Source organism: Camelus dromedarius, chromosome Y, assembly GCF_036321535.1.
Source record: "Camelus dromedarius isolate mCamDro1 chromosome Y, mCamDro1.pat, whole genome shotgun sequence".
Classification (NCBI taxonomy): Eukaryota; Metazoa; Chordata; class Mammalia; order Artiodactyla; family Camelidae; genus Camelus; species Camelus dromedarius.
Window position 1 is genome coordinate 6892918 of NC_087473.1, and position 17417 is coordinate 6910334.

Genomic DNA, 17417 nt, shown 5'->3' on the forward strand with positions numbered 1-17417 from the left:
AGTATCTTTACCTAGGATAAATTCATCAAGACTGAAGTTTACTTGCTGCAAAAACAATCATGAGAAATGGCATGGAAAAAATGATCATTGCCTTTCCATTTTTCCTTCCACTTTTATTGAGATATAATTGGCATAAATCATTGTGTAAGTTTAGGTGCACAGGAAAGTGATTTGATTTACATGTATCATGCAATAAATATCATAGCAACTTTAGGAGGAATTCATTATCTCATTTAGATAAAGCATGAAAGATAAACAATTTGGTTTTTGGTTGTAATGAGAAATTTTATGGTCTACTCTATTAACAACATTCATATATAACATAAATCAGTATTAATTGTACTTATAAGTTACAATGTGGACTCCCTAGAACACGTTTATTTTATGGCTGGAGGCTTGTACCTTTTGAATGCATTAATCTAATTCTCCTTTCACAAATCCTGCCTCTGTTAACTACAAATCTGATTTTTTTCTATAATTATGTTTGTTTGTTTTGAAGTGTACTTTAATCTATAACACTATGTTAGCTTCTCTTACACAACCTAATCTTTACTATCATTTGTACATTTCAAACTGACCTCCAGAATAAATGTAGTTATGATACATTGCTATTCAAAGATATTTCATTGTTATTGACTATCCCCCATACAGTACATATCTTGTCCTTGACTCATTTAATTTGCAAGTTGAAAACTTTCTCTTAATTTTCCTCAACTATTTCTTTTTCCTCACCCTATTTCCCTCCTTCTTGTGAACAACGTGTTTCTTTCTATATCTATAAGTACTTTTCTGTTTTGTTATGTTCATTTGTTTTAAATTCCAAATATGAGTAGACTCATTAACATTTGTCTTTCTCTGTCTGACTTATTTCACTTAGCATATTACCCTCTTGATCTACAAATTTGTTGCAAATGACAAGAACTTATTCTTTTAATTGCTGAGTAGTAACCCATTGTATTTTTATGTGTGTGTGTGCATCTATCTATCTATCTATCTATCTATCTATCTATCTATCTATCTATCTATCTATCTATCTATAAATATAGATAAATCTGTATTTAATAGATGAGTATATATTTATAAAGTATAAACACTCATCTTCTTTATCCATCACATATTGATAAGAAATTAATTTGCTTCTATTTCCTGTCTATTGTAGATAATGCTGCAGTGAAAATAGGTTTGAATTCATCTTTTCCGATTAGTGTTTTTATCTTCTTGGAATAAGTAAGCAGATATGGATTTGTTGGATCATATTTCATTTTTAATTTTTAGATAAAACTATATACTGTTTTCCACAGTGGCAGCACAAATTTACATTCACTCCAGCAATGCATCAGGGTTCTTTTCCTTACATCCTCAACCACAGTTATATTTGTTATCTTTTTGATAATAGTCATTCTGACAGGACTTACATAAAATCTCATTTTGTTTTGGACTTGCATTTTTCTGATGGTTAGTGATGCACATTTTCATGTGCCTGTTGGTTATCTTTCCCCACTGTATATTCATTTTATTGTAATGGGCTAAATGACCATAATTTTCAGATTTCATGTTTACAAACACTGTTGTGTTCCATTATTCTGTTTGTTCTGTGCCAGTAGCATATTCTTTTTATTACCGTAGCTTTGTATTCTAGTTTAAAATCAGGGACAGCAATGCATCTTCTTTGTTCTTTCTCAAAGTTGTTTCTGTTTTTGTTTGTTTGTTTTCTTTTCTTTTTTTAGTGATTTCAACACTTATGTGTTTATATGTAAATTTTAGAATTATTTATTGTAAGTGTCTGAAAACGCCCTTGGTATTTTGATAGGCACTGAATTTAATTTGTGTATTTTCTTGGTTAGTACTGTCATTTAAACAATAATTTTTTCCTAATCTATGAACACAGTAAATCCTTTCATATTTTGCATTAACTTCAATTTTTTTATAAATATTTTATAGTTTTCTGAGTACAGGTCTTTTACCTCCTTGGTTGGATACATTTCTAGATAGTTTATTTTTTTGTAATGCAACTGTAAATGAGACAGTTCCGTCACTTTATCTGTTAGCTTGTTACTGTGTAGGAATGCAAGATTTCTGTATATTAATTTTCCATTCTGAAATTTTATCAAATGCATTTATAAGCCCTAGTAGTTTTGTGGTGCCATCATTAGGATTTCTGTTTAAAGTATGTCCTCTGCAAAAAGATACTTTTACTCATTTTCTTAATTGGCTATATTTTATTTACTTTTATTTTGGATAGGTATGCCTGGAATTTCCAATACTATATTGAATAAAAGTGTTAAGAGTGAGCATTCTTGTCTCCTGCTGCTCTTACAGGAGATGCTTTCAGCTTTTAATCAGTGAGTGTCATGTTAGCTGAGTTCTTGTCACTTATGACCTTAAATGTGTTGAGGTATGTTTCCTCATGCCCACTTTGAGGGGAAATATAATCATAGATACTGATATTGTCAAAACATTTTATGACACTATTGATGTGACCATATAATTTTTATTCCTCAGTTTGTTAGTGTGGTGTATCATATTGATTAATTTGTAGGTATTGAATCAGTTTGGCATCCCTGGAATAAAATGGACTTAATCATATTGTATAATCCTTTAAATGTATTGTTTGGCTTGCTAACATTTTATTGATAATTTTTGCATCTATGCTTATCAGTAGTATTTAACCTGTAATTTTTTGAGGTATTTGTACCAGTTTTAGTAGTAGTGTGATATGGAAAGTTGCGATAGGAAGCCTTCATTCGTCTGCAAAATTTTGGAATTCTCTGAGAAGTATAGGTGATAGCTCTTCTCTAAATGTTTGGCAGAAGTCAACTGTGAAGCTGTCTAGGACTGGAATATTGTTTCTTGGGAGATTTTGTTTAATTACTTATTCAATTTCATTAGTGATAATCGGTACATATTTTCTATTTCTCATTCCATTTTGGAGATTATATCTTTCTAAGAATTTGTCAATTTCTTCTAGGGTTTCCATTTTATTGGCATAAAATTTGTTGTTTCCTGTTATGATGCTTTGTATTTCTGTGATATAAGCTGTAACTTCTCACTTCTTTCTGAGCTTATTAATCTGTATTCTCTTTTTTGCTCATGAGTCTGTTTACAGTTTGTGAACTTTATTTATCTTTCAAAAACCATTATTTGATTTGATTAAATGTTTGTATTTTTAATCTTTATTTTATTTATTAATGTTCTGATCTTTCAGGTTTCTTTCCTTCTACTAACAAGTTTGTATATTATTTTGTTACATCTTTTGGTTGTAAGATTATTTTATAAGAGAGAGATGTTTCTTATTTGTATAAGTGGGATTATTTTACTAAAAACATCCCTATTAATACTGCTTTTGCTATGCCCCACGAACTTTGGTTTTGTTGTCATTTTTCTTTATATATTTTTTCTTTGGTTTATACAGCAATCCATTGGTAGTTTAATATTGTATGATTTATCCTCCACATTTTAATATTTTTCTCAGTTTTTTAAGTAAATTTGTAGTCTCACAGAATCCATAAGTTTCTTCACAAAACAAGGAGACAAATAATAATATTTATACAAAAACTTGTAAGACCCAAATTTTCTGAAATAATCTTTGAAAAATTAACAAAGGTGTGGGCATTATCCATGCTGACTTTAGAACATACTGCAAAGCTACAGTAATGAAAACATCAAAATATGGCACTAGAAGAGACACATAGATCAATGAAAAAAAATAAGGAGTCTTAAAATAAACCCACACACTTATGGTCAATTAGTCTACAATGAAGTAGCCAAGAGTATACAATGGAAAAAAAGCAATCTCTTCAACATTTAGTTCTGGGAAAACTGGACAGTACATGTAAAAGGAAGATTTAACAGCACTTCCTTCCATACTATACAAACTAAGAAACAAATTGATTAATTTCCTAAATGTTAAATCTGAAACTACAGAATTTCTGATCAAGAACATGAGCAGAACTGACTTTGAGGTAAATCATAGCAATATTTATTTTTGATGTGTCTCCTAACAAAAAAAAAAAAATAAAAATAAACAAAACTAATAGTAACAGTTTATAGTTTGGTGAGGAAAAAATAGATGGACTATGTGATACAAGGATTCTACTTCTTGTACAAATGTGAAGTGCAAAACCTTTTGCAAAGGAAAGGAATCCTTAAACAACACATGACAACACACGCAATAGAAGGAAAAATTTCAGATAATTTGGCCAACAAGGTGTTAATATTCATAATATATATATAGCATATTAGTCTCAATATTTATAAAACAAAGATCCCAACTTAAAAATAGTTGATGGTACTTAATGGAAACTTTACAAAAACAGACATGTGGATGATTTTTATGCACATAAAAAGATAAATAACATTGCTATTCATTAGGAAAACATAAATGAAAACCAGAAAGAAATATAATCTCACAGCAGCCAAAATGGGTAATAACAGAAAGTCTACAAATGACAAACATTAATAAGAACGTCGAGAAAAGGGAACCTAGGTACATTGTTGGTGGAAATATAAATTGATTCATCCGCTATTATAAAAGTGTGGACAGTGGTCAGAAAACTAGAAACAGAGCATTATATGTTGAAGCAATTCCAGCTTTTATTATAAATCTGAAAAAAATGAAAAAAATAACTTTAAATGATATATTACCCCCAATGTCCTTAACATCATCCTTTATTATAGCCAAGGATACAAGCGCAACTCAACTGCCCATCAACAGATGATTGGCTGAAGATAATTTGTTATATATATATATAATATAATAAATACTTAGTCTTAACAAAAAATAAAATTCTGCCATTAGGAACAATGTGATTAGACCCAGAGGAGGTTGCAAATAAAAAAAATAAGTAATACAGAGAAAAACACTCTACATTATCACTTACTTGAGGAAACTAAAGATATAAGAGAAATAATCATACAAAGAAAAACAGAAACAGACTCATGTATATATGTGTAGCGTACCAAATAGTGTTTTCCTGTAGGGACAGGGAAGAAGGATGGAGAAGACAGAAATATGCAAGTTACTAGTTCTAAATTAGAGAAGCAACAGGGCTATATTTACAGCACAAAGAAATATTTTAATAATTTAAATGATTTTAAAGGGATTATAAGCATATATTATAGTAAAATGTGCATGTATGTGGGAAGAACATTGAAGAAAAGAACCCAGGAAAAACTGAAAACATTCTGTAGTACTATAAAATTAAAGGAGGTGATTTGTTCACTTTCTTTACTGTTCTTATAATGTCCTTAGTAGAATTTAAGATTTTAAATGAAAAAGTATATACTTTTAAAAAAGTGACATAAGTTTAAACTATTTTTGTCTCTCCCCTTAAATCTACAGAGAGTAAAATGTTCACATCTCAACAAAAATAACTACAACACAAAACAATACTCCAGAATGTATGTGTACAGCTGAAGTGTGGTGGACTAAAACACATAAAGGAGGCTGAGTTGTGGGAAGAGCAGAGTTGGTGACTGCAACCAAGGCCCACTGACTAGGGTATCTGAGCCCACATGTTCAGAGGACCCAGTAGAAACAGGGTCTCAGTGGTTCACACAGCTTTGGCCTCCAACTGCACCAGTACCCATGGTTACAGGTAACTATGAGGGAGCCAAAATGGAGACAGAAATTCCATCCTTCAGACACTCAGACATTCATGACATTCTCCCTACTCCCCATTCACAGTGGTGGAGACAAGGTACCTTGCAACACTGGACATGGCAAATGCACTTGCCTGATTCCAAATACCCACCTGTCTTTACACATTTCCTCAATGTGTACAGTGAGTCTCAAGGGATATCAGACAAAAAGAAGGGTTCCCCATCCCAGTGACAACAGTGGCATTAACTACCAGAGAAATCTAAGAAGTGACAGTTAAAGCACATCTTTTATCCAGACATTAGCGACTGGAAAGTGCCATTTTTAAATATTATCAGTGGTAGCTCAGGTAAGTAAAACAAAAAATTGTGTAATATTGCAAACTACAAGAAAACTAAAGCAAGGACTCCAACTCCCAATCTCTTATTTAGTGTCATAAGAGCAATAATTTAAAAGATCATGACCAATCACAGTAACATTATAGAGCATGCACACACGCAGATACACAGACAAACAGACACACACACACACACACACACACACACACACAATGACAACCCTCAAGAAAACAAACTTAAGCTCATGGAATATTGCCATATGACTAATAGAGAATTCAAAATAGGTGTCATACAGAAACTCAATACATAAAACAAAACTCAGAAAGCAGTTTAGTGAACTCAGGAATAAATTAAATAATGATAAGGAATACATTACCAAAGAGACTGAAACCATAAAATAAGCAAACATTATTGGAAGACCAGAAGAGCTTAATAAATGAGATGGCGAATGCAACAGAAAGCATTTTAAGTATACTGTCTTTGTGGAAGAGAGATTAGCAAACTCACCAATACAAAACTAGAAATGATAGGAGAGGGCAGAGATACAACATATTAAAAAGAAGGAAATTCTACTATAGCCATCAGACTTCTTCAGGAAGCGCACATTAGAGTGAAATCCTGGCGCGAGGAGAAAGGTAGAAGGCAGCTGATGGTTTATTTAAAGAAGTAATAGTAGATAACTTCCCTAATCTGGCTAAGGAGCTGATACACAAGTCCGTGAGCCAACAAAACACAAATAACTTTAAGGCAAAGAGACCTCCTTCAAGATACATCATATGCAAATTGGCAAGTCAATGACAGAGTAACATTTTAAAGGCAGCCAAAAAGGTTATGATAATCTACAAAGGAACCCCCATTAGGCAACCTGCAGGTTTCTCAGCAGAAAACATAGGCCAAGGATAAATAAAATGACATTTTCAAACTACTGACATATGAAATCTCTCACCCAAGAATACTCTACCTTGCACAGTTATCTCTTAGATTTAAAGTGAAAATAATGACTTTACCAGACAAACAAAACCTGAATGAGATGAAAACCAAAACCGAGACACCTTACAAGAGATGTAGAAAAGAGCTCTTCTAAGAAAAATAAAATGGCAAAAATATTCAAAACATTGACCAAAATGCTAAGTAGAGACCACGAGAAAGCTGCAAATGTTTATTTGGGTATGTTTAAAATGCTACTATGCTATATGGATGAAAGAGAGAAAATTAGGAAATCAGGGGGAATAAATATAGATATATCAATCTGGTAATGTCCTCACAACAGCAAAAGTAATATTTTGAGGCAGTAGTCAGAAAAGGTAAAGAGTAAAAATAAAACAACATTAAAGGAAGTTGCTATGAGAGGAAAAATGACTAAATTATACATGAGATGTTTTATTTTAAATGAAGTACATTAGATGTAGTATATTGTGTAGTTTCAGATGTACAGCATGGTGATTCCAACCACTTTGTAGATTATATTGCATTATAAATTATTACAAGTTATTACAATAATTGTAACATACAATTATTATAATTTATTTTGTATAATTCCCTAATCAACATGTGTACAGATTACACTTGTTGCTTATCTCCTTTATGAATACTACTTTGTATCTGTCAATGTCCTACCATTAAATTGTCTTTCCCTTCCCCTTTGGTAAACATAAAATTTTTCCCATTTGTTTGAGTCCGCCTCATTCTTGTGTATCTAATCTCTGTATCTCTCAATCTCTCTATCTTTCTATCTCTCTATCTCTCTATTTCTCTGTCTATCTATCTATCTATCTGTCTATCATCTATCTATCTATCTATCTATCTATCTATGTATCTATCTTTCCATCTATATATCTGTCATCTATCAGTTGATAGCTATAGATAGATGTACACAGATATTAGTTATTCTTTAAATTCCACATATAAATTATTTTATATACATTTGTCTTTGTCTAAGTTACTTCACTAAGCATTATATTTACTAGGCACGTTCATGATTTTGAAATAGCAATGTTTAATACTTTTTCATGGCTGAGCAATATTCCATTGCATATTTATAGACACATCATATCTTCTTAAGTCTATAGTCTATTGTGGACTATTTGATTGCTTCCCTCTCTTGCATATTATAAACTGTGTTGTTGTGAACTTTGGCTCTTCTCAATTTAGGAATTTTCCCAAGATTTTTCCTAGGAGAGTTATTACTGGGTCATATGGTAGTTCTGTTTTTAGTTTTTAAACAAATCTCAATACTTTTTTCGATAGAAGTTGTACCAATTTACATTCCTACCAAGAATATTCAAAAGCTTTGTTTCCTCCATATCCTCTCCAACACTTACTATTTGTAGACCTTTTGATAATTGCCATTTGACCAATGTGAAGTGATACCTCATTGTGGTTTTGATTTGCAATTACCTAAAGTTAGTAATGTTGAGCATTTTTATCACTTGCCTGTTACTCATCTATAAGTTTTCTTCGGAAAAATATTAATTAGGGTACTCTTCTCTTTTCTTGATTGGGTTTTTGTTTTTCACATTGAGTTGTGTAGCCTAAATCCATGTTATGTGTATTAACCTACATGTATTAACCCCTGGTCACTTGAATTGTTTGCAAATATATTCTCCAACTACACAGGCAATGTTTTCATTTCATTGATAGTGTTTTTAGCTGTGCAGTAGTTTTCAAGTTTGTTTAGGTCCCACTTGCTTTTATTTGCTTTTATTTCTTTTGTCTTAGGAGACTGATACAAGAAAATATTCCTATGATATATATGCAATTGAGTGTCACCTATATTCCCTTCTAGCAGTTTTATAGTATAAGGTCTTACATTTATGTCCTTAATATACATGGAGTTTATTTTTGTATATGATGTCAGGGAATACTCTAATTTCACTGTTTTACATGTAGATGTCCAGGGATCCCAACACCATTCATTGAAGAGACTGTCTTTTCTCCATTGTGTACTCTTGACTCTTTTTTCATAGATTCATTGATCATAAGTTGGTGGAATTATTTGTAGGCTCTCTATCTGTTTTTTATTGATTATACCTCTGTTTCAAAGCCATGCTCTTTTTATTACTGTAGGTTTGTAGTATAGTAAGGTATCTGGGAGGGTTATATCTCCAGATTTTTAGTTGTATCTCAAGATCATTTTTGCAAATTTTAATGGTTTCATATAAAACTTAGAATTATTTTTTTCTCATTCTGTGGAAAATACTACAGCTTTGTAACAGGAATTGCATTAATCTGCAAGTTTCTTTGTGTATTAAGGCCATGTTAACAATATTAACTCTTTCAATCCAAGAACACAAGACATCTTTCCATTTCTGTGAATCATTTTTAAATTCTTTGTCAATGTTTTATAATTTTCAGTGTGTAAACCTTTCACATATGTGGTTACATTTATTCCAAGATATATGGGGGGATGGGATAGTAAATAGTATTGCTTTCAACATGCATTTTATGGTATCTCATGATTAATGTGTAGAAATGCAAAAGTCTTCTTTACATTTATCTTGAAGCCTGTTCCCTTACTGAAATTATTTATAGTTCATAATATTCTGTGTTGAGCCCTTAGGACTCTCTATGTAGATTGATATATCATCAGTACTGGTGACAATATTGCGTCTTTCTTTCCATTTTGCCTTTCTTTTACTTCTTTTTCTTTTCCTTTCTTCTATTACTATTAAACAGAAGTGGTGAGAGTAGGATTCCTTGTCATGTTCCCGAATTTACCCAGAAGGCTTTCAGCTTTTCCCACTATTATAGATTGCTATAAATGGCCTTTAGTATGTTGAGTGATTTTCCTATTGTACTCACTTTCATGAGAGCTCTGATCATGAATGGATGTAGAATATTGACAAAAGTTTTTCTGTGTGTATTGACATGGTCCTGTGAATTTTGTCCTCCCTTTATTAGATATGTATCATGCTGATTGATTTGTGTATGTTGAACCATCCTTGTGACTTTGGAAGGAATCCAACTGCTCATCGTGTATAATCTTTTCTATTTATTGCTGGATTAATTTGTTAATGCTTTATTGGGGAGTTTTGAATGTATATTCATCAAAGATATTGGCTTTTCATTTTCATTTTTTTTTGTAGTATCTTTGACTGGATTTGTTATCAGAGTAATGGTGGTGTCATATAATATCTTTGGGAATTTTCCTTCCTCCTTCATTTGTTGTAATAGTTTGGGGGAAAGAGGTTTTAATGAAGGCATACAGGCATTTTGTTCAAGGGGTCTTTTTAAAATTATAGATTTTATTTAACTTATACTGATTGCTGTTTTCAAGTTTTCAGTTTTCTCTTTATTCAGTGTTGGCAGGCTGTATGTTTCTAGAAATTTGTCCATTTCCTTTAGGTCATCCAGTGGTTGTCATGGAACTGCTCATACAGCTTTCATAATTTTTTTTGTATTTCTGTAATATCAGATGTTATTTCTACTCTTTCAATTCTTATTTTGTTTGGGTCCACGCTCTGAATTTCTTGATAAGCCTGGCTAAATGCTTATCAATTTGTTAGTAATTTTAAGAAAAAATGTTCTTGATTATATGATTTTTAATTTATTTTTTATTTTTATTTTATTTATTTTCAAACTAATCATTAATGATTACTCATTCTACTGCCTTTGGGTTTTGTTTGTTCTTATTTCCAGTTATTATGGTTGGTAAGCTTAGTCCTTTGTGTGAGGTTTTTCTTGTTTCTTGTAGAAGGCATGAATTGTTCTAAACTTCACACTTAGATATGTCTTTGCTGCATCCCATACAATTTATGAAGCTGTGTTTTCATTGTAGTTTGTCCCCAGATATCATTTTATTACCTCTTTGATTTCATCATTGACCATTTTTTATTTTTTTAAAAGATGTGTTTTAATCTCTTGTATGTGCTTTTCCTGTTCTTCTTTCTAGAGTTGATGCATAGTTTCATACTTTCTTGTATGGAATAATGCTTGCTGTCATCTTTATTTGCTTAAAGTTTCTGAGGCTCTTTTCATGACATAATATGTGGTTAATTCCTTAGATAACATCCTGTTCACCCTTGAAAAGTTTATGTGTTCTGCTTTTCTGATACAGTGTCCAATAGCTCAGTTAGGTTGAAATGATCTAATATGCTATTAAGACCTCTGTTTCCTTACAGATATTCTTTCTGGATGATCTGTCCATCAGAATATGAGGTGTTAAACTCTTCTACTATTATTGTTTTATAATGAATTAATTCCCTACTGTCTACTAATATTTGTTTTTATAATTAGGATCTATGGTGTTGGGTCCATATATAAGTTAATGAGTGTAATACCCTATTTTTATAATGATCTCTTTTTCTTTATATAATCTCATATTAAACTTTCATTGTGGCCCTTGTTTTAAAACATATTTTGTATGATTTGAGCATTGAAATCTGCACTTTCTTGTCATTTCCATGAAATATATTTCCACCTATTTCCAGGTGTGTATATCTTCCAACATAAAGTGAGTCAATTTTGGGGGGAGGCCAAGATGGTGGAGTAGAAGGATGCTCATAGCTCACCCTTTCCCACAAATGCACCAAGACTCACATCCACTGACCCACTCAGCTAACCAGAGAACCTGCAAAACTCTGAAAGATCATTGTCCTCTTCAAAAGATAAAGATGACAAAAAATCTGGTAGGAGAAAAGGAAAAAAGAAGGAAGAAAAGGGAAAACAGAGTGGGACAGTTCCCATGGGTAGGGAGCAGCAAAGAAGGACTGGCACTCTTTCCCTGAGTCTCCCCTCTCCAACTGAGTGGCCAGTAGGAAGGAGGAGGTTCCTCCAAGGCTTGGATCTGTACAGAGAATCAGTTGACTGACAGAACTAAGTTAAACAGGCACAGAGGGTCCCTGTGACACCAAGCCCAAGATGCAGACCAGCAGCTGGGGGCAGGGCCATGCTGCCCGAGCTGGGTGGAAGATGGGTATGGCTGCATTGAGGCAGCTCAGGGTGAATGCATGTGGCTGTGTGCCATGGCAGTGGGTGCAAATGGCAGAACAACCTGGGCCCTCCATAAAACTACAGGGCATATTTGCCCTGGTGGTTAGGGTGCATACACTCATCTCTGAAATTCCACAAGTTTGTAGGCAAAGAGATGTCAGGCTTATGAACAGACACCATACCCTCATGCGATTTGCCCCCAGGTGGTAGTGGGGGATAAACCTGCATCCACACCTAAGGAATTAGCAGCCTCAAGGGCCAGATGGAGACTTGTCTGCAGCTCGAGGCAGATAGGATCCTTCTGTTCAGGTTCCTCAGAGAACTGGCTCCACCAAGACAAACAAAGAGCTGTGTTTTGTCCCAGACCTGGGACAGGGCTGTTCCTCAGCCTTCTCTGACCCCACCTCCAGGGTTCAAGCCCGAGGTGGAACGCACAGTGGCACAGAGCAGTGGAGTGACCAGCTCCCTGAGGAGGCAGTTAGCCCCCCACATTTTGGGCTGGAACACAACCCCTTAACGTGGTGCTGGGAAAGGGCATGATGCCCACTCCTGCCTGATTAGTCGGCAACATCTGACTGCAGCATTGGGCAGGGCAGTGACAAGCCAGCCCACTGTAAATGAGTGCTGCACGTTACCCACTGTTGGGAGTAGGTGCTATTTGCTTGCCGACAGGCACTGGGAACAGCACAGATGAGGACTCCAATGGACGGACTCTGGAAACAGCAAGCTGAGCTTCCAAAAGAGGATGAAGGCAGAAAGACTTCACATTAAATGTACACAGTCTCCAGGAGGACACCGAAAACACCCCCTTTTTTTAATCTGTTTTTACCTGTTCCATTTTCTATTATCCTCTTAATTTCTACTCCTTAGACAATTATATATACCCCCATATTCATCAATTTGAAATTTTATAAAAATACTTTTATTATTATTATTTTTCAAAATTCTGCTTCAACTTGCTTTTCTATTATTCATTATACAATATTTTCAAAACTTTATTTCTCCCTTCTTTAAAATTCCTTATCTCTCTGTCTCTTTTTCTCTTTCCTAAGTTGTATTACTACATAGGCATTAGGTAGATAAACTCTTTTAGGACCAAAGTAGATAACTGATACTCCATAAAACACAGTGCCAGAGAGGTAGGAGCAAGATGAAGAAGCAGAGAAACCATTCCCAATTAAAAGAACAAGAGAAATCCCTGAAAGAATGATCAGTGAAATAGACATTGATAGCCAACTAGATCGAGATTTCAAAAAAGGACTGATCAAAGTACTGAAGGAAATAAAAGAGATAGTGTTTAGAGATATAAAATATGTCATAAACGAAATGGCAGCTATAACAAAGAGCCGAGTAGAATACGTAAACACATTGAATTAGATCAGGAATGATCTAAAGGCAGTGCAAATCTGACTAGATAATTCAGAGGAACGAATTAGTGACTTAGGAGGCAGGACAATAGAAAGCACCCAATCAAAAGAGGTACAAGAGAAACAACCAGAAACAAATGAAAAAAGCATAAGGGACCTACGGGATAATATAAAGCATGCCAATCTTAGCATGATAGAGGTCCCAGAAGGGGAAGAAAAATCAAAGGGGATTGCAAAGGTGTTTGAAGAAAACATGACAGAAACTTCCCAAACTTAAAGAAGGAATGAGATATCCAAGACAGGAAGCTCAGAGGGTCCCAAACAGGAAGACCCCAAATACACTCACACCAAGACATATAATTAAGATGGCCAGAGTCAAGGATAAAGAAGTTATCCAAAACGCAGCAAGAGAAAAGCAAAGAGTGAGTTACAAGGGAAACCCCATAAGGATCTCAGCTGATTTCTCTACACAAATACTGCAGGCATTTAGGGAGTATCACGGTATATTCAAAATCCTAAATGAAAAAGAAAAGATATACTCTAGGAAACTTTATCCAGCAAGGCTATCCTTTATGATAGAAGGAGAGATAAATATTTTCACAGACAAGAGAAAGCTACAAGAGTTTAGCAACACTAAACGCATGCTAAAAGAAATATTGAAAAGACTACTCTAAATAGAAAAGCAGCAGGAAGCTACAGAAATGAGAAACTCACAGCTGGAAAGGTGATAACTCATGAATTACAAATAAAATAAACACAAAATTATAAAACAAGACATACAAATCATTAAGAGTGGGAGAGCAGGCAGGAAAATCAGAATTTGTTTTTTTGTCTTTGTTTTTAAAATTTTTTCTCGGTAGGATGGGTTTGAGATCATGTTACTGTCAGTTTAATAAAAGCAGTTATAGTAATGGGCTAATAGACTTATAAAACAGGGTAACAGCAAGACAAAAACTTACCAGGGAGTCACTAAAAGTAAATAAAATTCATGGTAATACAAGGGAAAATTACCAAACCATAAAAGGAAGATAAAAGGAACAAAGAGAAAATAAGAAATCAACTGCAAAGATAAGGCCAAAATGGCAATAAACACAAACCTGTCATCACTTACTGTAAATGTGAATGGACTAAATGCTTCAGTTGAAAGACATAGAGTGGCAGGCTGCATAATAAAGCAAGAAACTTAAATATGCTGCATACAAGAGACCCACTTCAGGGAGAAGGACGCATATTGATTGAGAGTGCAAGGATGGAAAAGGGTATTCCATACAAATGGAAAAGCTAGAAAAGCAGTTGTTGCAGTACTGATTTCAGACAAAATAGAAATTAAAACAAAGGCCATAAAGAAAGATAAAGAAGGACATTTCATAATGATTAAAGGAGTGACACAAGATGAGGATAGTACACTCATTAATACATATGCACCAAATAGAGTAGCATCTAAGCACATAAAATAATTAGTAACAGAGATAAATTGGGATAGTGATGGGAATATAATCATAGATTGAGATTTCAAAACTGCATTAACATCACTGGACAGATCACCGAGACAGAAAATAAATAAGGCATGAGAGAAATTAAATATTACAGTAGAAATATTAGTCTTGGTGGATATTTTTGGAGCATTGCAACCCCCCCAAATAGGGTATACATTCCTTTCAAGTGCACATGGAGCATTTTCCAGGATTGATCATGTACTTGGGCACAAAAGAAGCCTCAGCAATTTTAAGAAGATAGAAATTACCTTGAGCATCTTTACTGAGCACAATGCCATTAAGCTTGAAATCAACAGCAGGAAAACAAAAGGGAACAAAAGGAAAACTTGGAGATTAAACAATGTGTTATTAAAAACCAATGGGTCAATGAAGAAATGCAAGCTGAAGTGAAAAAATATACTTTGAGACAAAAGAAAATGAAAGCAAAACAACACAAAATTTATGGGTCACAGCAAAAGCAGTGCTAAGAGGGGAGTTTATAGCAATACAGGACTTCCTCAAAAAAGAAGAACAATCAGAAATAAACAATTTAACCCACCAGCTGAATGAACTAGAAAAGGAAGAACAAAAAACCCCAAAAGGCAGCAGCAGGAAGGTAATCATAAATATTGTGTAGGAAATAAATAAAATAGAGGTTATAAAGACCATAGGAAAGAAATCAACCAATCCAAAAGCTGGGTTTTTGAAAAAGTAAGAAAAATCGACAAACTTCTGTCCAAACTCAAAAAGAAGAAAATAGAGAGAGCACAACTTAGCAAAATAAGATAGGAGAAAGAAGAAATTACAACAAATAAAATAGAAATACAGATTATCACACGAGAGTATTATGAAAAACTCCATGGAACCAAACTGGATAACCTAGAGAAAATGGACAAGTTACTGGAAACATACTGTCCACCAAGACTGATTCAAGAAGAAACTGACCCCTTGAACAAACAGATCACTAGAAGTGAAATTAAAATAGCAATATAAAACCTCCCTACAAATAACAGTCCAGGACCGGACGGCTTCACTGGGGAATTCTACCAAACATACAAAGAAGAACTCATACCAGTACTTCTCAAAATCTTCCAGAAGATTGAAAAGTAAGGAATACTCCCAAAGTCATTCTATGAAGCCACAATCACCCTGATACCACATCAAGGGAAAGACACTGCCAAAACAGAGAGTTATATGCCAAAAACCCTGATGAGCTTTGATGCCAATATCCTCACCAAAATGGTAGCAAATAGAATCCAGCAACAAATATAAATGATTATACATCATGACCAAATGGGGTACATTCCAGGGACACAGGGGTGGTTCAACATATTCAAATCAATGAATGTAATACATCACATCAACAAGAGGAAGGATCAAAACCACATGATCATCTCAGTAGATGCAGGAAAGCATTTGATAAAATTCAACACCCATGTATGATAAAAACGCTCACCAAAGTGGGCATAGAGGGAACATATCTCAACATCATAAAAGCTATATATAACAAACCTACAGCCAGCATAGTACTCAACGGTGAGAAAGTCAAAATCTTCCCACTAAAATCTGGGACAAGACAAGGTTGCACACTATCACCACTCCTACTCAACATAGTCTTGGAAGTCCTAAGCACAGCAATCAAACAAGAGAGAGAAGGAAAAGGGAACCAAATAGGAAAGGAAGTTGTAAAAGTCTCACTATATGCAAATGACATGGTTCTATGTATAGAAAACCCTACAAGATCCATGCAAAACCTACTACAGCTTATCAAAGGATTCAGCAATGTATGAGGTTACAAGATTCAGGTTCAAATCAGTGGCATTTCTTTACATTACTGATTCAGATAATAATATAGAGCTACAGTCAACATGACAGCACTGTATTGGTACAAAAACAGACATATAAGCCAATGGAACATAATAGAGAGCCCAGAAATGAACACACAAACTTTTGGTCAATTAATCTTCGACAAAGTAGGCAAGAATATACAATGGAATAGAGACAGTCTCTTCAGCAAATGGTGTTGTGAAAACTGGACAGCAGCATGTAAATCAATGAAGCTAGACCTCTCCCTTACACCATAGATACACAAAAAACTCTCAGAATGGTTCAAAGACTTAAACATAAGACAAGATACAATAAACCTCCTAGAGGAAAATAAAGGCAAAACTTTATCTGACATATATCTGAAAAATTTTCTCGTAGAAGAAATAAAAGCAAGAAGAAACAATTGAGACCTAATGAAACTTACAAGCCTCTACATTGTAAGCAAACCAGAGTTAAAACAAAAAGACAACCTACGGAATGGGAAAAAAATTTTGCCAATGAAACCGACAAGGGCTTGATCTTCAGAATATATAAGCAGCTCATCCAACTGAATAAGAAAAAACAAACAACCCAATCCAAAAATGGGCAGAAGGCCTAAAGAAGCAATTCTCCAAGGAAGACATACAAATGATCAAAAAGCACATGAAAAAATTCTCATTATCACTGATTATCAGAGAAATGCATATCAAAACTACAATGAGGTATCAGCTCACACCAGTCAGAATGGCCATCATTCAAAAATCCACAAATGACAAATGCTGGAGAGGCTGTGGAGAATAGGGAACACTCCTACACTGCTAATGGGAATGCAGTTTGGTGCAGCCACTTTGGAAAACAGGATGGAGATTCCTCAAAAGCCTAGGAATAGACTCATCATATG